This window comes from Microtus ochrogaster, chromosome 2 (assembly GCF_000317375.1).
Source record: "Microtus ochrogaster isolate Prairie Vole_2 chromosome 2, MicOch1.0, whole genome shotgun sequence".
In the NCBI taxonomy this organism is placed as follows: domain Eukaryota; kingdom Metazoa; phylum Chordata; class Mammalia; order Rodentia; family Cricetidae; genus Microtus; species Microtus ochrogaster.
Window position 1 is genome coordinate 87,114,164 of NC_022010.1, and position 22,720 is coordinate 87,136,883.

The window sequence follows — 22,720 nt, forward strand, 5'->3', positions numbered from 1 at the left end:
AAAAAAAAAAAAAGTCTGTGGTTAGGACAAGTGCTCTGGTCTGGCTGGCCTCTCACAACTCTTACTTTTTGACAGGCTATAGGGACCATCGTTATATCACTGTGAGGACTGCACAAGCCCTTCATGGAACAATACACTTAGTATGGCCATCACTGAACATTGCACCTTAGAAATGCATAGCCCTCTTGTTGGCTTCCCTGTTACTAATTTACCTCCTTTCTTAATTTCCCTATTAGAAAATTTCAGTCAACCTAGTGTCTTATATACCACCTCCCCACGCTTTAGTCTCCTGGTAAGATAAGTCTCCAGTGGCCTAGTGCATTTTAGCTGTTGATGGTGCAGGAGGGAATAATATAGGGACATGTTTCAGGAACTGCTAGTATCCTTTTCAAATAAATTCTAATTTCAACAAACTGTGTAACTTTTAGTTTTAGTTCTCCAACATAACAGATCAAGCATGAGTAGTAATCCACCTTACAGCTCTAATCCTGAATTTTGATATACGGAGTCCCAACCTCCTCATAGGGCCTTACCTCAATCTTTATCGCTGCTCATTCAGACTTCAATAACAACAACAGAAGCCATGCATTTTCTCGAATGTATTGTGGTAGTTGTATTTTCTTGTTTTTGTTCCTCAGATGCCCCTTCTGGCCAACTTATCTCTGCATATTGTCTGGTACTTAACCTGGATGGTTCATCAAACTCAATAAACACCTAAACTGGCATCAATCACCTTAATTTGCTGATTAACTTCTTTATTAAACATCACTAACATAATATTCCAGATGTGTTCTGTCCAACTTATTAGACAGAAAGATGCTTGAAGGTAGGAAGAACGCTATCTTTGCATCTTTTCCACTATATACACACATGTATGTGTGTGGGTATACATATATGCATATGGGTTAAGGATTTTATATGTGTGTGTATTTGTATGTAATGAACACAATATTTTGAATTAATAAATTCACAGTTCATTAATAGTCATGGGAGTCAGTCACAAGCTATCTGAAGCAATCATGAATAATAAAATGTGGTTTAATAATAGTTAGAATTACCAAGCATGCAAAAAATATGATAAACAATAATTGCATTTTTCATTTAGACTGGTGTTGCATGAGCTTTAGTTTATTATTTCAGAACCCTTCATCAATGCTTATGAGACATTGCCCATGGGAAAATGGATCTTCAGTGAAATCAGTAAATCTAATATACGCATCTCATAAAGAAAAGATGAAGGGGGATTAAGATCCAAGTCTGCAATGCCAGATGAGTTCTATATCTAACTGAATGATTTTCTTGGACTAGAGCTAATTTTTATCATCATGCTATTTGCCAAAGCTGAGGACACATGAGGCCTGCGATGTCCCATGGCAAGTGTACCAGCACTTCCCAAGTTCATGAACCGTGTTCCTCTGACCTTGACACCAGGCTGAATAGAAAAAGGTTGCAATATATTTTGATTCTAATCCCTTGTTATCAATTGTTCAGCTGCTTTAGCATAAAAAGGGGAGGGATATCATTCCTTTATCCCCTGCTGGTTATATCCCTGGTAAAGTCATAATCCCTGCCACAGTAATCGATTGCAGAAGACATTGCTTTGATAAAGCTCTTTAACCACAATCCTCTTGCACTGTTTTGGGGATCTGTGCAATGATTCAGCCTTGCTTTCTCTCGTGACATCTTTCACGCTTCTGTAGCCTCCCAAACTTACACTTCAGTTTCACTGGCATAAAGACAAAGAAAAAGGCCTCTTGGCCTTGATTTAAAATCATGCCACCATAGGGCTTAATCTCCTTCAAAAGCCTTCAAATAGAAATTAGGCCTCTATTCATTGTGTCCCAAAGGGATTTCTTTTGTGGGCTCTCACTGCCTCAGGGCCTCCCCAGCAGCTCACTGTGGCCATCTGGTTACTTTGCCTTCCCAGATGGGCATAGTCAGCACTGATTCCAGGGGCTGGGAGAGAAGAGGGAAGAGGCATTTGGTAGCTGACAAAATTTTACATTTTTAATACAGACACAGATCCACTTTTCCTCTTCTCTCAGCTTTGCTATCACCTGTTCGGGTTGTTAGCACCTAACAGAAAGTGACTCCTTAGCTATCAATCCACATATTTTATGGTTTTGTGATGTTCAATGAATACTTTTAGACCTAAAAAAAAATTCTATTTGACTTTTTTTTTAAAAAAAAAAAAGCTTACATGAATTCATTTATCTCACAAATTAGAAAGAACTCCAATGGCCAATGTGAGACGTGTATATCATGGGAAGTTTGAGTCAGGAATATCATGAGTTCAAGGACAGCCTGGACTACATAGAAGAACATGCCATGAATCCAAAACAAAACACATACAAAGTGACCAGCCAGTTGGGTCAGTGGATAAAGAAAGCTTCTTGCTACCAAGTTTAACAGTCTTGACAATCTTGTTTGATAGTTGGGACCCATATGGTAGAAGGGAAGAACCAACTCTTGCATATTGTCCACGATCTCCACACGCCTGCCAGGGCACGGGCCTTTGCATGTACGTATAATAAAGGTAATTTAAATTTAAAAATATATCAATAAGGGAGAAATGGAGGGGTAGTTCAGTGGTTAAGCATGATTACTGCTCTTACGGAGGATGGGGGTTCAGTTCTTAGCACCCAAAGGTAGATCACAGTTCCAGAGGATCTCTTGAGACACCTTCTTCTATTCTCCTCAAGCTCCTGCACATACATGGTCCACATAAACTCATGCAGGAACACATATATACATATACATTAAACACTGGACTTTTTAAAAAATCAATAAGGAGATTTTTGGTCGAGTCCAGGCAGGTTTCAAGAGTCAAATCACCTTACTTGCCATTTCATGACATTGAGTCATTCAGGTCCACAGATATCCTTCCTGGCTCCACCCACCACTAGCTGTGTAATGCTGAAAAAGTCAGGATCGATGTCCCAGCTTCCTCATCAACGGAATGGAAATGGTACTTCTAGCATAAGCTTCAAATTAAGATTGAGCAATGAGCATCCCCAGAGCCTTCAAACACTTTCTCAGAAACAGAGTTCCACAACATGTAAGGATATTTTACATAATAAAAAGCTTATAAAAGCAGCAAGATTAAATGATACATTGTGTTCTGTAAGAAATAAATTGAAGAATGAAATATATAGGTAGGGAACTCTATTAGGATATACTTTAAAAAGTTGCATATGTTTTATAGTAAGTCAGGAAACATATGAGAAGTTTACTGGTGGGGAAAGTCCTTCTGTATATGTATTGCTTTTATTGGTTAATAAATAATCTGCCTTGGCCTATGCTAAGGTAGAGTAGAGCTAGGCAGGGAAAACTAAACTGAATGCTGGGAGAAAGAAGGTAGTGTCAGGGAGACACTATGGAGCAGCCAGAGGGAAAAGACATGAGCCATGAGCTAGAAACTTGCTGGTAGGGCACGAGCCTCCTGGTAAAATATACAATAATAGAAATGGTTATTTAAGACATGAGATAGTCAGATATATATGTAAGCTATTGGCCAAACAGTATTGCAAATAATATGGTTTCTGTGTGTTTATTTTTTGAGTCTGGGCAGTCGGAAAGCAAACAAGCAGCCCCCTACAACAGCTTACAATTGGATAAAATAAGTACACTGCCTCCTCTGAAGGTCATGGCAATTTTTAAATATAATCAATACTACATTCTAATATTTTGAAAGATTGTATAATAATGTATTATTTTTAAAAATAAGAATGAAGCTTGAGAGACCCTGGATCTACTTTACCCAGTTTTCTTAAATATTGACATTGTGAAACTAAAATATATTAACCACTTGGTTGACGTTTATTAGAAATATCCATCTTACTCAGAATTTTCCAATTTAATTTGATTCATTTATGCATGTGTATTTAGTTCTATATATTTTTGTCCTGTGTAGAATTATTTACCCACTCTCATGGTTCTGAAACTAAACAATTCCACCATCAAAAAGACGCTCTTGTTGTGTGTTAGAATCACTCTCATGAATGTCCCTCCTCCCTCATTCTTGGCAACTCCTTTGGAGCCTCCATTTCTAATGTTTATTTCAAAAATATTACCTAAGTGGGATTGCAGAGTATACATACTGTTGACTCTCTTTACTTTGTTTAATTCTCTAAAGATCTATCTAGATGATTACAGATTAGTATTGTGTGTGCTCTTATTGCTTTTATTACTGTATTTCACTGCTTCATATTTGCCGGATGTATAGTATTCCCTTGTTAACTCTTTAGACTGTTAGAACTGTAGTGATGTTCCAAATTTTCTTGCGGATCATAGAGACTTTTGCCTTCTCTCTTATGATTTTCACGATTCTTTATACAAGGTGGTGTTTTATTTTTAATAAATCATTTAGTAGTGATTCCTTAAATTTAATGTGTTTAGTGCTTTTTGTTGTTTTTGCTTCGTATTTCTAGTTTGATTCTATACTGGTGAGGGAACACACTCTGTCACTGTCATTCTGCATTTGTCCTACTTTGAAGTCGGGGTTTTCTTCAGTTAACTCTCAGGTGTTTGATGTATACACACTTATATGAGTGTGTGCACTACAATTTTGGGTAAAGATTGTATACATGCTGATTACTTTCAGTTGACTAATAATTCAGATTTCTTTAGCTATGTTAACTTTTTGTTCCAATGTTTCTATGGGTAAAGGAGAGGGACACTGAAGTAACTATAGATTTGTTTATCCATTCAGAGTTTTTGCTTTGTGTAGTTGGAGGGTCTGCGTATTGGTGCGTATACATTTACAATCATGTCTTCTGATGAATCAATCCTTGCATTTTCACATAATGTCCTTTTACATGCCTAGTTTTTGTTCTCTCTAATCTTTTCTATTTTATTAACTCTTGCATGATATATGTTTTGTCTTACATTTATTTCTATATTTATTCATGTATAGAGGTGTGCCTTTGTGTGCGACTACACATACATATATGAAAGCCACAGGCCAATTAGAAGAAATCAGTTCTCCTTCATATGGGTCCCGGACTCAAAGCTCTGTTCATCAGCTTAGTAGTGAGCTCGTTGATTACTGAGCCACTTCACTAACCCAATCAATTCTTTTTAACCCTCTTACTCTCGATCCCTTTTTGTCCTAAAGTATAGAATGAGATGGGCTTTTTGCAAACAATATAATCTCTCAATCTGCTTAGCCCAACATTTTGTCGCTAATGGTCAGATAAAAAAGCATTACTTCTGTGTGTGAGCCTATGCTTCTGCCTGGCTGTTTTACTCTTCTGATGTTCCAGAATTCTCACTTTTACCATCCCCTATCTGCCTTGAATGTTCTGTAGTTAGAATCTCAGGGTAGATACATTAGGGAAATCCTCGGCCTCTCTTCACCTGAGAATGTCTTTATTGCTGCTCTTTCCCTGAAGGGTAATTTTGTGAGATGAATAATGCACCATTGGCACTTCTTTTCTTTCATTGGGAAAAATATGGCACTTCCTTTTCGCCACTGTGGTTTCATGTGGGAAAGTAATTGTCATTTGTCATGTTACTGGAAGCTTTCATTTAAAAAACAAAACCATAGAGCAATTCTATGGGCGGTAAAATGCCATTCTGGAAGATACACATGAGATTTGGGCAAGCATGAACAGGTGCTGGTGAGGATGCTCTTCTGAGCTGCAGGTTGTCATTTTTTTCATTGTTTCCTGAGATGGCAGGAAGAGAACAAGACAGTCTCTCAAGCCTCCTTCCTAAAAACACCAGTCCCTTTCAAGAGAGTTTCACCTTAACAAAGCCTCTGCAGACCCAGCTCTTAATGTGACCACACTGGTGCATGCGACCACTAGTGATACAATCACATTGGCGGTCAGTGATACAGGATAGGAAGACAAGGGGGCATAGGAGGGGAATGAAGTCTTTCACCATAGGATCAAATTTACCTTTCCTGACACTACTGATAAGACCCAGCTTGCCGGGGCTGGAGAGATGGTTAAGAGCATTGCCTGCTCTTCCAAAGGTCCTGAGTTCAATTCCCAGCAACTACTACATGGTGGCTCACAACCATCTGTAATGGGGTCTGGTGCCCTCTTCTGGCCTGCAGGCATACACACAGACAGAATATTGTATACATAATAAATAAATATTTTTAAAAGACCCAATTTGCCTAAAGAGGCATGCATATTTTCCCAAAGAACTTTCAGATAGAGATGTTTAAAACAAGTGGGTAAGAGCATTGGTCATCAAGCCTGACAATCTGAGCTTAATCCTTGGAACCCTCACAATACTGAAAACAGACTTCCACAAGTTATTCTCTGATATTTAAGGAGTGAGAGTCAATAAATTCAAACACACACATACACATGCACACATGCATGGGCATGCACATACAATCTCAATCTCTCTCTCTCTCTCTCTCTCTCTCTCTCTCTCTCTCTCTCTCTCCATCTCTCTCTTTCTCTCTCTGTCACACACACAACAAAAAAAATAAAATAAATGTAAAAAGAAAAACCAACAGCAATTTAAAAAGAAAAAAATTCACTGTGCCAGCTATTTAAACCCTGAGCTGTATTGTCCTGATAGTGTTTTGTTCACCCAATATTGTCATTAAGGATCATTTCGGACAAAGGGAAAGAACACATCTAAACATCTAAGCTGGTCTGGTTTCTACTCTTTTTTTTTTTAATTTATTTATTAACGATTTCTGTCTCTTCCCCACCACCGCCTCCCATATCCTTCCCCCTCCCCTAATCAACTCCCCCTCTCACATTAGCCTGAAAAGCAGACCAAGTTCCCTGCCTTGTGGGAAGTCCAAGGACCTCCCACCTCCATCCAGGTCTAGTAAGGTGAGCATCCAAACAGCCTAGGCTCCCACAAAGCCAGTACATGCAGTAGGATCAAAACCCAGTACCATTGTTCTTGAGTTCTCAGTAGTCCTCATTGTCCGCTATATTCAGCGAGTGCGGTTTTATCCCATGCTTTTTCAGACCCAGTCCAGCTGGTCTTGGTGAGTTCCCAAAAGAACATCCCCATTGGGCTGCACCCACACATTGAGACACTGGTTTCTACTCTTATGGTTGAAGCCAGAAAAGGCAAAGTCTGGGAAACACAAGCCCTGCTCTTGCTGTGCTTGCCCTCTAGACTTAGAGTCTCATATCAACTCACCTTGCACGACCAGCAACCTGGATTTCTTCTGAGCTTATCTCCTAAATTACTCTCAGGGGTTGCAGCTGTCCTTTGCAGAAAGGAACAGAGGGAGCGAGACAGACTTTGGCAACAGAAGCCAAATGTACGTTTTTTAAAAACAAAATCTCACACTGTCTCTAATGTTGTCTTATATCTCACCTTCTCATTTGTACCCTCCCCCAAATAAAACTGAAATCAGCAAATGCAGTCTGTAATCCCAATGACTGAAAATTATCATTTTTTTCAATACAGCTTTGATTGCTGTTCAGACACCAAAAATACCAGAAGTCTTGGTTGAGAATATAAATGTCACATCTGTATAATATTTGAGAATTGTTTACACACATAAAGAAGTCACTTATTTGACCAAATTTATCGCCTTACAAGGCTTAAAACAAATTAGAATACTGTAAGAATATCTGTCAAGCAGGTCTATGAAAGTCATTTTAATAGAACTGAATCATCCTAAGTGTTTGAGAACAGCGATACTTCCCTTCTACTAAAGTCAATCAATGATGTGAAACTCATCTTTATGGAGATGTAAATACAGACTGTAAGGAGTGGGTTAATCGTTATTCCTTAAATAGAGAAGACTTCCAGAAGTCATTAATGCCTCATACTAAAAGATTTTTATGCAAGATTTTGCATAAGAAGGGAATATGCTTTTTTAAAACAATTATACACCAATAACAGTTTTTAAGCCTAAAATACAATTTATCAAATAACTATAAAGAAATTTAACTGTAATTTTGTTTCTATGATCTATAGAAATAACATATATAACACAGATTTTTCTTTTATAGAAACTATACATTCTTTGAGGACTCATATTCTTTTTATAATCTGCCATTTCAATTAATCATGTATGTTACTTCACATGTTTTTTTTTTTAATTCAGCTTTTTTTTGACATCTTATTATTTCAGTTGAGGTTTATTCCCCTTAAATGAGATGTCAAGAAATTTGCTCTTTCTCTGTAAGTTTGAAACTAGCAGTGTGTTTGGGTTTGGGGAACAATGACTAAAGACCAGAAGGCCAAAGCAAATATATTGGGCTGGAGCACAATCTAATATACAGCACTTTTAAGAGAAAGGAAAGCAAAAGATGGGTAATTTTGAATATTCACAAGTTATTCAATATAACTCTTCTCAGATCTGGTCACACCCCCTCTCTTTAGTAATGAACTTGGATTCTGTAACTTGCATCCATAAAATGCACAATAAGGATTGAATGTGTGTAAATTTTAAGATTAGCTCATTGAAGACTTGCAATTGTCACTTTAGAACGTACTGCATCACTCACTTTGGTGGAAACTTGATGTCCTGCCATGAGGACTCTCCAGCAGCTCTCTGCAGGGGGCCATGTGACTGGGAACAAGGCCTCTTGCCAAAAGCATCTGGCCTGAAGCCAACTATGGTGGAAGAAGCCATTGCAGAAGTGGGTCCTGCAGTCTTGGTCAAGTTTTCAAATGACAGTAGCCCTACTCATGACTTGAGCCCCAGCCAGGACCATCTAGAAGTTCTGGTCTGAAGAAATTGAGATAATAAATATTTGCTGTTTTAAACTCCACGTTTGGGAATAATTCATGATTATACAGAGACAAATCACTGTTTCAGATTGTTTCCATCTCCCATCTCAACAAAGAAACCACACCTTTGATGTCCAGAAGCAAACACAGCCTGACATGTGATAGATTCTGGAAACGTTTGGGGAAATGCAGAACTCTTTGGTTCTAACCAACTCACTTCTCGCCACAAAGTTCAGCTTTCTGCTATCTTTACTGAAGATTACTTTAAGCTTGATTTCTTTCTCAGTGAATCAAGAAATTAGAATAAGCACATCTAGTATGCCCTTGTTAAGATAAACCTAAGTCAGTCAAATCCTCATATCCCATCTCATTGTTTTTCAGTGTGAACATTCTATGTCAGATCTCTATTCCCAGAAATCAAATAATTAATACTTCATTCATTCGCACAAAATATATTTTACTCTCATCCCTCTGAATAACCTTTGTTCTGATATTAAGCAGTTTTGGTACCAATGATCTACAAAAAAATTAAATATTTTATTGTGAATGTACAGAAAATGATACGATATTTTTAAACACCACATTTGAATATATCAGCATATTTACCTTTTATGACAGGCAGTTCAATCAAAGCTAGTGGGAAAACTCTCTCCAGCAAGCAAACCTGCTGAGTTAACAGTTAAGTAAGGAATCTATGGTAAACAATGGCTTCCCAAACTCAAGAGCCCTGGAGTGACATAACTCTGTCAATGGTCGAAAGTCTGCTCAGAAATCCCACTGTTATGTGCAAGGAACTCCCAAACCGAGCACCCTAAGAGTAATATTAACAGCACTTGTCAAATCGGGTACTTTTTTTTTCTATCCGACTGCACTCATCCTTTCTTGTTTTAGGATTTCCAAGGGTGTCAAAATTATTTTAATGCATTAGGATAGGTAATTCTCAGAGGGGAAATACACCACAATTCCATCCTAAAATAGTTATTTTTTTACATAAATTATTCCATTGTTATTGTTAGGATTTGCCAGAGTCTGTGTATTGTCCAATGGTGTATTTCTAAGAATAAATTTTCTAATTCTAATTTTAAGGTATGCTTCTCCTTAAATAAAAATACCTCAAGACTACATTTCATGAAATGCAGTGCCCGGGGAAAGATATCAAAGTTATATGTAAAATACTTTAAAAGTCATAGATGGTGGCTATATTTAGTTAACTTTCCTAGTTTTGTTTTATGCTAGAACACAAAGCAGACAAAATATTTACTAAAAGGTATGTACAAACAAAAACCTTACATATCATCAAACAAGATATAGCAAAGACTGTTGTAAAGAGACCCCATATTTAGTTCATTTAATTAAGAAAAATCACTGTGATTATTACTTCAATGTTAGAACAAAGTAAAATGCCACTGAAATCTAAGTTTAGAGACATACTGGCAGGTATTAATTGCTAAAATTAAGTATTATGACATTTAAAAATTAAGATTAACAATTTCACCATCACGGCAATCACCCTTGACACCTGAGGCTGAACTGCTTCCCTTGTGCTAGCTGTTATGACAATACCAGCTCCTGCCTTCTACTGTGAGGAGACATTTCAAGGAGCTGACAGCTGATCTGCAGGAATCCAAGAGGAAATAGCAAGTAGGTGTCACTTCTCTAAACAGCAAGGCTTCCAGGAAGACTGGGAGAAATTCGAGGGGCTCAATTTTGCTGGAAATTCACTTAATGTGTTCTGTCCTTCTCCCCAGTGTCTCCGTGGGAATGATTTAGGGATGTGGACTGCCATGTCTTGATTTAGCACTAAGACCTTAATCACAATAATACCCCAGCCTTGGCAGACCTTGGCTGCTATCTTCCCAAAGTCTGCAATCGCGGGCTCTGCATTCCTCTTAATTCACTTCGAAACAACTTACAGTCTTTCTGGCCAACCCCTCTCTTTTTGGAATTTGTATTTAGACCAATTGGAGATAAGACTTGGTGCTTTGGGTAGTAGGTGTTAAGAGACCCAACAAAAAGTCAACCTGTTTGGGGGCTGTGGAACAGGGTTGGTTGAAGCAATCAATTTTATTGCTGTACATTGTTTCTCTTGCTTCTAACAGCTGCTCTGTGGATAGTGGGAACCTACCCTGCTGAGCAGAGTTAAGTCAGAGGATGGAAAATCTGCCTCATTTCTAGGCTGGAGGGTCCCACATTAAAAGACCATAAAGCTCAAGTCATTTACATTCTAGCTTGAGGGGCGAGTTAACTTTGCCATCTTACAAAATATCTGATAATACAGATCTCAGAGGCAGGTTGCTTGTCATTTTACCATTCAATCCTACGTAGAGGCTTTTAAAACTTGATTTCCTGCCTCAACTGTTTGTATACATACGCACACACACATACACACACACACACACACACACACACACACACTGACACTAGATTAAATGAAAGCAAGTCATTAATAAATCACACATGTGAAAGCTACTATCAGCCTAAATCTAACAAGTTGAAACTTTTGCACTCATTGTACTAAAATGTCCATGTCATTATTTATGTTAGGGAAAAATAACTAGGTTTGAAATTTTCTGGATTGTGGATTTGGACCATGTCTGCCCTGGAAGAATGCCTTAGATGAGCTGATTTGAATTTCCAATTGGTCTTGAGAGTCTGCTGCATACAGTGGCTGGCTGTGTGTCACTTGTTCCGGTGCCGCAGTTTTCCTTGTGAGACGCACACTGATTCAAGGACTGGCTGCTCCTATTGCTGTTAGTGAGATGCACTCTGGTGAAATAGCATCGGGAAGTGTGGCTTGAGAGTGCTTCGCTGTAACTGTAAACTACTTGGGCAACCAGGGGAGAGTGGGGTCTAGAAATTCTTCTAGCAGGTCAAAGATCAGGATCGAATGCCAAATAGCAGCTGAGACAACTGGTAGGAGCTTTACATTCCCAAAGGGAAAGGAGGAAGGGATCAAAAAATAAAACATACAGAATAGAATGAAGAAAGGGTGGTGGACAGATGGTTCAGTGTTTAAGGCATTTGTTGCTCAATGATGAGGACTAGCATTCAGATCTCTAGCCTGAATGTAAATTGATCATTGCAATGTGCTCTTTAACACAGATACTGCACAGACAGTGACTAGTGAATGTGGTTGGAAGGACATGCTGCCTGGGTCCAGATTCAGTGAGAGATCCTGCATCTAAAATGAAATTCAATTTGGCCTGTCCATCTTCTCCCGAGCATGGGTCTGCCCTGGAATGTAACTGAGAAACCCAGTTTCACTTTAATGATATAAACTAACTTTTCTCTCCCAACAGCTATCATTCAAAAATAGCTCAGGGATCAGGGTGGAACTTTGTGCCCACTTCCCCTCAATTCATGCTGGGATTTTTCTCTGTCTAGGGTTCTTTGGTTTTTTAGTGATTTTCTTTCTTCTTTTCTTTTTAATAGAGAGAAAGAATAATAAAGTTGGGTGGGTAGGGAGGAGGAGAGAATCTGGAAGAAATTTGAAGGAATGAAAGAATAGGATAAAGATGTACTGCCTGAAATATCAAAGAATATATCTTTAAAGCACTCTACAAACATGAAAGGTGCAAAGCAATTGATGAATATACTCAACACTGATATCTGCTATCCACAGGTCACACAGAAAACATCACACACACACATACACACAAACACAAACACACGCACACATGACCTGAGAGGGGGCCTGAGAAAGAACCAAGGAGGAATGAAAGGAAAACAGGTGGGTTGGTTCCCATTCATAAGTACTTTTTTGACAGTAGAAAATGCTTCTCAATGATCTTCTTATTTTAATGTTTAATGTTTAATAATATATAACAAAGTTTTATACCCAGAGAAAATTGAATTTACACTGATGTTCTTGTGTAAATAGAATTATGCAAATCTGATCATATAGCACATAAGGTTTTATTATATTGTTATATGCAAATGATACCACAAAGTATAAAATATATGGGTTATTGAATTCAATTAGAATAAGACCTTACGCAGAGTAGAAATTAACAGAGACAAATTTTATACTGGATCTTTAAGCATGACATCATTTAAAAACATTAGCACTATATTATTTAAGCAATTTATTAATTTTTTCACTTTTTCATTAAATTATTTGAAAACTTCAGCACTGCATGTTTAAATAGAAAACTGTGCAATCGATTAAGAACTAACAGCTGTGATAAATAAGAACAATGAAGACTGTCAAATAACTCTTAAAATTTTAACTACTACCAAACTCAGAGATACTCATGATGCCCAGAGATGGGATCTCCCCACAGTTTCCTCTTTAACTTGTTTGGTCTAGTGCTGCACAGTTGTTTTGTCAAAGTAGGATGTCAATGACTTGCCTAGATGGGATTTCAAAAACAACTTTGTGAAGAAATCCAACGAAGCCAATTTAATACATGATCTAGCTTCCGCCTTCAAAATAGCAGTTAAAACTTCTAGAAGGTGCCATTTCAGTTGTAATAACTCCAATTAGTTTTTGGTGAAAGTCAGAGTCGAGTTCTATAGGAAAAGTTCTTCTGGACGTCCACCCATTGTGAAATCTTTGGTTGAAAGACAAAATTAAAAGAGCAGGGATTCCTCACTAAGACTAGATACAAGGGGCGGGGGGGGGGGGGGGGTTGGACCAGCCTCAATGTGATGTAGTAGATTTTGTTGATTCCACATGGGAAGCTTTATTGTCTCTGAGCTGAGGAGTGGATGGGGGTGGAGGGAAGGTAGGGGGAGCAGGAAGAGGGGAGGGATGGGAACCGGGATTGATATGTAAAATGAGAAAAGATTGTTTTTTAAAAATTAATTAAGTTATTAGAAAGAACTTGCCAGGGACTGAGTCTCAGAGCTCCTGCCATGAAGGGCAAAAGGATGCTCATGGAGCCCCTCTGGCCATCTGCCTCTATCTTTCCTGCCTTTGTATCTGCCTGTCTGATTCTATGGTTCATCACTGCAGCAGCTGTTGCCCTGTCTTCCTGAAGATGCTTAAGCCTCAGGCCTGCGACTTCACAGAGAAGGAAACAGGAATTTGTAAATATCATCACCCTTCATCCATGCTGTGGTTGAGCCACGGAAAAAGCCCAGGGTGACTCACAAGCACACAAGCCTACAAAAATGCTCCCCAGTTCACACCATTCATTCCCTCTAAAGAAAGAGTGGTGTCCAGACACTTAGGCAGTTCTCACCTTAACCCCACACGTTTTGAGAATTACAAAGGGCAAGAGTAAAATGGAAAAAAAATATTTGGGTACATATGATACTTACCATATGTACTAGATTTTAAGTAATTATCATTAAGCATTAAAATATTTCAAAAATTTCAACATTTTGCCCTCAAAAATATCTATTCTATATTGGCTTTCATACATCCAAAGCCATGTGTTTCTGATTCCAACCTTTCATTTATTTCGAAAATATAGTCCAAATGGTTTGTTTAGAAAAGAAGAGAGAAAGAAGGAAAGGAGAAAGAAAGGAAGGAAAAAAGAAAGGAAGAAGGAAAGAAAGGAAGAAAGACAGACAGACAGACTGAAACTCTGTGACTCTGAACACATTGGGAAAAGTCTGCTGTTATTAAATTAACTCACTTATTTAGACTTACACTCCAAATACGTATTATTCTGCCCATAGTAGGAGCTAAAACTAATGCTGATCTTGCTATATGTAGCTACTGATACTATATGGCCAGAATAATCGTTGTCATTCTACATGCTTCAAAAACAAAGGTTCAAGGGTACATGAAAACTTAAAAACCCAGCTGCCCATGACCTGTAACCAGCCATACAGGAAGCTGAGATCTGATCTACACCAGAATCCTTTTTCATTTGCCCTTTACAACAGGAGCAAGGACTGATCTGCTTATTTGAAGGTAAGAGTCAGAAAATTCTATTACCAAAAAGCATGGAGTAAGATTTTATACTTTATGTGTGTATCTGCATTTGAAGCACCCAGAAATAACATACATAATGATTGTGTGAGCGATACATTTAATAACCTTCTCTGAAACATAAGCAAGAAAGTCAGGACCGCGAGGGGTGCGCCCACCCACTGAGACGGCGGGACTGATCTAATGGGAGCTCACCAAGGCCAGTTGGACCGGAACTGATGGAGCATGTGATCAAACTCTCTGGATGTGGCTGACAGTGGAGGCTGACAGAGAAACCAAGGACAATGGCGTTGGGTTTTGATTCTACTGCATGGACGAGCTTTGTGGGAGCCTAGTCTGTTTGGATGCTCACCTTCCTGGACCTGGGGGAAACAGGGAGGACCTAGAACTTTCTATAGGTTAGGGAACCCTGACTGCTCCTTGGACTGAAGAGGGAGTGGGAGGGGGTGGGGGGAGGGGAGGGAAGTGGGAGGAGGGAAGAACGTGAAAATTTTCAACAAAAAATAAATAATTTTTTTTAAAAAAAATAACCTTCTCTGAGTCCTTCTTTTCCTTTATCCTCTATCTTTTCTTTTATTCATTTTACATACCAACCATAGTGTCCGCTCCTTTCCGTCCTCCAGTTCACTCAACCTTCCCCCCCCAACACACCCCCACTTCAGAGAGAATAAGGCCTCCCACAGGGAATCAGTTAAGGCTGGCACATCCAATTGAGGCATGACTAAGTCCCTCTTCTCTACATCTAAGTTGAGCAAGGTATCCCTTCAAAAGGAATGGGCTCCAAAAAGTCAGTTCATGCACCAGGGATAAATCCTGGTCCTACTGTCAGTGTGCCCAGAGACAAACCAAGTCACACAACTGTCACCCACATGCAGAGGGCCTACTTTGGTCCCATGCAGGTTCCGCAGCTGTCAGTTTGGAGTCCATGAGCTCCCACTAGCTCGGGTCAGCTGTGGGTCTCCCCATCATGATCTTACCCCACACCTCGCTCATACAATCCCTCCTCCCTCTCTCCACCTAGACTCCAGGAGCTTGACCCAGTACTTGGCTGTGGATCTCTGAATCTCTTCCATCAGCTACTGGGATATGGTTCTATGACGACAGACAATTGAGTAGTCACCAATCTGATTACAGGAGAAGGCCAGTCCAGGCACTCTCTCTACTATTGCTAGGATTAGTAACAGCATCTAACGCCTAGAGAGGTCATAAAAAGTGAATGTGACTGTTTATGTAACTTACTTAACTATTTAATTTGTTCTTTATCAAATGGAATTTTTAACCAAAAGTTCTGCTGCCTTATTCACATTCTTGACCACACCTGTTCTCTTCTGCACTGACTTCTCTTATTTTGTCTTAATTTTCTCCTCTGCCATCTCATTTGCTCCTTTTTGCCAACATCCTTCTTCCCATTGTCCTCGTCATCCCTGTCTTTAATTCACAAACATGTTTCTGTATCTCAACTTGATTGTTTTAATTTCCTCTTTACATTACTCCTTCCTTTCCATTTTAGTCTATTAGATGCTATTGATCTTTATTATTTTATATCCATACCAGTGACACCAAGTAAAGCACAAACATACCACAGCCCCTGGCATTAAAAATTGTGTTTTGTTGGTTGGTTGGTTTGGTTTTTGTTTGTTTATTTGTTTGTTTTTTACTCAGGCACGATATCAGTCAGACTTTCTGTTCCTGTACAAACGCTTGAGAAAAATAAATAGAAGCAAAAAAAAAAAACATAGATTCATTGAGATTTTATTTAAAGACATACTTATTAACTGAGAAACAATTAGCATGCAAGTATTTTATCATAAATAATGAAGATCATCTTATGTGGCCTGTGTACAGTACAACAGATGAGCATAGTAGGAGACCACCACTGTGACTTTGACATAGAATAAACACTAAGGCAATAGAATTGATGTTATAGAGCATTTACTAATAGATTTGCTCAGGATACATTAAGTCCCACAAAGTAGTATCTAGTTAAGTATGAGCTGTATCCAAAATACCCCAACATAAAACATGCTAAACAGGCCTGTCCGAGATTAAACATAGTTTATTATCAGCCATTAGGCCCATCCCTAAAAGTCAAAGCTGAAGGGGACAGTAGTGCAGGGCTACACTCTATGCTAAGTCCTGGCATGCAATAAAGCACCCAGTTCTCTTCTTGAGAAAAGTATAATTCTTTCAAATGCACAAGATGACCCAAGATAACATCTACTTGAAAAGAATAACACTGCTCTTAAGAAATAACTCGGCCAATATCCTTGCTGTGTTAATAACCCATCTGCCCAAATAGCCAGATTTCCTCAAAGTGTAACCTGGGGCCAACATACATGAAACGCATAAGCCTAAGAAATATATGTTAGTAAAATCCTCTATTCAGAGCAGCTCCTCAATGAGCATTAGCTAGAACAAGGCAAGCACTATTAAAGATATTTCCTTTATAAAGCTCTAAGTGTGCAGAGTGATTTTTCATTCAGAAGACGTATTATCTCTATAATGATTTAACCTGAAGGTCACTGAAACTTAAGCATATGTGTGTGAACTTCATATTGAGAAACAACATCTTAACATAAGCAATGTTAAATGCATTTCATTGCCATAAGAACCTCACATAAATGGAAATACACTGTACAGAAGTCGACTTCAGTGCCTTTCCTTAATCATGTCCCATCCTTATAACTTGCAGTGGATCCCTGACTGAACTTGAAGTTCATCAATTCAGATAGGCTGTCTAGCCAGGAGCTTTAAGATCTCCTTATCTTTACCCACTCACTCCCAACACTGGGTTTCAAGAAAGAATTGCCATGTCCTGCTGTTCTTGTCAGTGCTCAGGAGCCAAACCAAATCCCTCTTGTTTGCTGTAGCAGGCACTTTATTGACAACTTCTTAGCTACAACCAGCAACTAACTTTAAAACAATATTGTGTACTAACATCATACAGTTCATCATACTAGACTTACAATACCGAAATTTATAAAAATAACAATTAAATTTCAGGGAGATGACTTAGTCTTTTCTTGATTTTTGCAGATATTTTCTACATTGTATTTCATCCAGTCAGCTGCTTAGTGAAATAGGAAACATCTGCATGAATGTGTGTGCTGTGTATGTGGGTGTGCTGTGTGTGTGCGTGTGTGCTGTGTATGCGATTGTGTTGTGTGTATGTGTGTTTGTGTGTGTATCTGTATGTGTATGTACGTATGTGTGTATGTATGTTCTCACATGTCATAGTACTCACCAAGAGAATGTATTGAAGATTGGAAATTCTGAATGGAAAGTTAAATCAGCATTTAAACCTGAGTCAAGGTAGGGAATCCTAGCATTAAAATTATTTTAGACACATGATATCTGCCAAGGTGGAGAGAAGGTTGTTGATGGGGTGATCCCTAGAGTTTGTGACTGTGGAGGCTGGAGGTCAACATCTTTTGTCTTCTTCCATATTCCACCTTATTGCTTTTTTAAAAAATTATGATCACATCATGCCCCTCTTCCCCTTTCTCCCTGCAAACTCTACCATATACTTCTCCTCACCCTCTTTCAAATCTATGACTCTCTTTTATTAACTGTTTTTACATGCATACATCTTCCAAAATGCATAAATGAAGCCAGTTTATTCCCTATGCTACTCAAATGTATGTTTTCAGGGCTGACCATTTGGTATTAGATTATCAGTCTGTATCCAGCTTATACTTTTAGAAAGGGTCTTTCATGTAACCTCTAATCCAAAATTGCTAGAAGGAAAAGCAAAATCTAGAGCTGCTGCTAAATGTTTTACATCAATATTCCATGAGCTCACGTGCATGTCCTGTGGAGCTACTCCATTGGGGCACTGACTCAAAGAGAAATGAGTGATTACAACACCGAAGAGACTTAAGAAAATGAGGCAGTGTAAAAACAATGCAATAATGCAGTCATATGTTTTAGTGAGCATCTTGAGAGTTCCGAGAGACTCTCCCCTCTCTTTTGGTTGGCCCCCTCTCTTTTGGTTGGCCTGGCAGTGTGTTTGGTGTCTCTGTAAGCTGATATTCAATCCTCAAAAAAAGCACAATACAGATATCACTATTATCTTTGCTGCTGACTACTGTACAGTGCGAAGACTATCATTGTTGAGATTGTGGGATTTTTTTCTCCCTTTTGATTTTCTGTTTTTGGTTCTTCCCCCAAACTCAGTTGCTTGGGTCAAAAGGATAATGATTACTAGAAACACACTACAGTTTTAAAGGCTGCCTCATTTTCCATAAATGCCAAGACATATTTCTTCAGACATTCCTCTCTTGATTCTTTACATGTCTTTATTAAGTACAGCAACCACAGCTTGTACCTATAGATTTCATCCAGAAGCAAAATTATCTGTAACAATAGACAAAGCTCACAAAACCAGGCCAGAAGTCTTCCCTAATGAGTGTCTGCCTGCTCCATCTGCCTTAATGTCGTATTCATTCTAGTAAGATTTCTCAAACACATTTTTCTTTTCTCCTTTTATTGGCCTTATTGGGGTCAATTATCTTTACTTTTAAAGTCACCTAAGTAGCATGTTGTATCACAATTTTAGAAAACTGCATTATAATAATGTCTTTGATAATCCTAATTGCACACTTACCATTGATTTGTATGACAGGGTTTTCTTGACTGTATGGGAATTATTTTGATATTTGCTTTATAATTTATTTGAACACTGTTAAATCCAGTATAAATTTCATAATGAATTACAAAAGATAATTTCTTAAGGTGCCTTACAAAACCAGAGTATTTGGAAGCTAATATTCTCTAACAAAGTCTTGTTATAGTTGTGTACTATGAAATTGTGTGTGTGTGTGTTGAAGGGAGGAGGAGACCAGAGGTTAATGTCTGGTGTCTTTCTTTATTGTTCTCCTTCTTACTTTTTGTGGCAGGGTCTTTTACTGAACCGTGTACTGTTGCAGCTGAACTGACCGCCCAGCACAACATTGGGCTCCACCTGCCCATTCCTTACAGTGTGCTTGGTCATGCCTGGCTTATACTTGCATTCTAGATATCCCAATTCAAGTCCTCCCCGTTTTACAGTTAGCATTTTACCCACTGAGTAGCGTCTTCAAACCCAAACTATTCTAATTTGCTCAAAACATCCTAGTTTTTTTCTTAGAAATACAAATATTTTTATTATTTTTACAGTTTAATTTTGGGACCATAAATCCTTATTTAAATCTAAAGTTTACCCAATTCATGTACAGGGGACAATGAAAATAATAAAGAACAATTTTGGGACCAATTAAGTCCTGGCCTTCAGCTGCTCTTCCCTGTCAAGAGCCTTCTAATTGACATTGCTAAAAGCTGTGCTTTGCCTAGAGGATCAGAGGTTGGGATTTTCACCTGTTGGCCATTGACTGCAGGCGCTATTAAAGAAGGGGCTTTTTGGTACCAGTTTTGGAAGGTCTGTGTGTCAGTCTGTCTCTCTGTATGTATTCTCAACCTCCAGGCCCTTGCCCGAAGCTTGCAAACTGGGTTCTAGCGCATGGAGCGCAGACGGGGGCCGCGGTGCGCGGCAGAACAACGTATCACTGAGAGTCAACTCTAATGAAAATTAGTCCATGTGGAAGTTTCAACATAACAGAATGTGACATTCTGTTTAAAGGTATAAAGTAATTAGATCAATTAAAATGCCAAATAAAAATGATATTGTAACAGTGGTATGGCTTTACCTTTCTCATTAAAAATAACAAATGTAAACAATGCTTGTACCAATGTGATGACTCGGAACAATAACCCCAGCAATTGGAAAGCTGAGCCAGGAAGACTGCTTTGAGTTTAAGGGTAGCCTGGGCTACAAAATGAGTTCCAGAAAAGCTGAGCTACAGAGTTGTTCTATCTCAAAAGAACGAGCTTAAATACATGTCGCTGTATGTTAAACTAAAAAATCTGTACCCACAGTACTTTTAATTAAGTGTTAAAAGATTTGATTCATTAGAATAGGTAATATAATTTAGTTTTTCCACATTTGGGTTTACTTGGAAATAATCCAAATAAACTCTGAAAACTCCCTTTACAAATGATCTAATAAAAGAAAATTGCCAATTTTAATGACTTATGACCCTACAAATGTTAATATGTCACACAGAAAATAACAATAAGACAAAAAATTTCAGTCTTATATTGAAAGAGAAAGACATGAGCTAAATATTTCCTTTTCCATCAAAGTGCCATGAACTTGAAAGGATCTGCAAAGTGGAAACAGGTGTAGTCAACTGTTAGAGTCTTTTTTAAATTGTTTGACACGTTATAATAGTGTGATCCCAAACTGAAACCTGACATTACATAAGCATTGGAAGATCATAAATCACTTTCGACAGCATGCTGTAGTCTCAGTTCTCCTACAGTGGAAGCATTCTGTAACCATGATATCATTGCCTAGTAGCACAACAGAAATATGAAGCTTAGAAACAAAATAGAAATTTAATTTTCTTCCTCTATGTTCAGAGCTCCATGTACTACTGTACTATTTGTAAGGCATTCAAGATTGCTTTCTGTTTGAGACATTCAGAGCTTTGAAACAAAGGGGCATAGAGTTTGGAGCGATGATTCACAGTGAACTTCACACAGTCACACTTATAGGTGATGAAGATATACAGTAAAAATTACAAAGGAAGGATTTCCAGCTAAAACAAACACTTTTGTATTAATTCTGTTCGTAAATAAAAAGTTTCACACAAGTACTAATACTGTCACTCTATAGGTTAGCATTTCTCCCAAGGATTATAATTTTGTGTGTTTGCAAGAAAAAACTCATAGTACCTTTATTTAACACCCACCCCCTTAAATTATGAGTTTGGGACAGTTGTGGGCAGGAGAGCACTGGTGCTTCCATTGCCCTAGGCCCTGAAGCCTTCACCCCAAGACAACCTTTTCAAAAGGAGCTACCTTGCTGAATGCCAACTCACCGTATTTCAGGAACAGCCTCATTGGTTTGTGGTGAGAAGATTAAATTAAATTAGCTTCTATCCAATGGAACAGTTTTTACATGGGCCATTTACATATATAATATACAATAATACTTAATCATCGAAGATGCTCAATTAAACAATTTACTTTAAATCAGCACAAAGGTATGTGTGGAAATGTCACTCTTGAGATACACAGAATATAAAATTCTTAGAGAAATAATGCCAATGGTTTTAACATTCAGGTTCTTTTTTTAAATCAATCTTCACCTGTTTGTTTTTTCCCCTTCTGTTCCTGACAGACGTAGTCCTGCATGTCTGCTCAATTCCCTTACTTCTTTTCATTCCTAATTCCACTTCAGTCACTTAAGTATATTACAGTAGAATTGAATAAAATCCCATCATCCAGCTATTCTTAACATTAAACTGTGCTTTCTTGGCACTCGATGAAATAAACTTCCAGTGCATACATACTATAACTTTCTTCTTCTATTGTCTATGTCTTGGTAGGAACCTTTTAGGATCACAATGTACTTCCTAGATTTGAAAGCATTCAAGCAGTCTATAGCAGGAAAATATATAGCTCATGATCCTTTGAATACATACAACAACAGCTGAGATATAACAACCAATGAAGGCAGAGATGAAGGAAGTATACAAATCATAAGCCTCAGGAAACACATAAATCTTCATGAAGTCTTATCACAACTCAGACAGAACGCGATCCTTTCAAAAATCTGCCTGATGATGCCAGACAGAGCGCTCAGCACTGAGTCAGGTGCTTTGAAGTTGTGATCTTTGAAGCTCTCTTTGAGGACTTGGAGCTTGGGTCAGCCCTCAAGCATGGCAAACCAGGTATTAGTTCTATGTTGCCTTTCATGTCCCTATGTCATCCACTGTCTCATCTTCCCTTTGATCCAAAAGCACGTCATTTTGTTCTCTGTGGCAAGTAATCTGAAATTATAAACACTTTTGTGGGAAACTCTGAAATGTATCAAAGATGCTAAATATGTCGAATGATGTTGGAATTACATAGTTGTAAAATCAGACTAGAAACAACCATGGAGGAAGTTTTGTGCATATGAATATGGTGCCCCAAAGAGGCCAGTAATATTGAGTACCTCTACAGCTGAATTAGAGGAAGGTGTTTGGTTTTTGAAACCAAACTTGGGTCTTCTGCAAGAGTAATATTCCCTTCTAACTGCATAGCCATCTTTCTAGCCCCAGGATCTCTCTTCTTAGT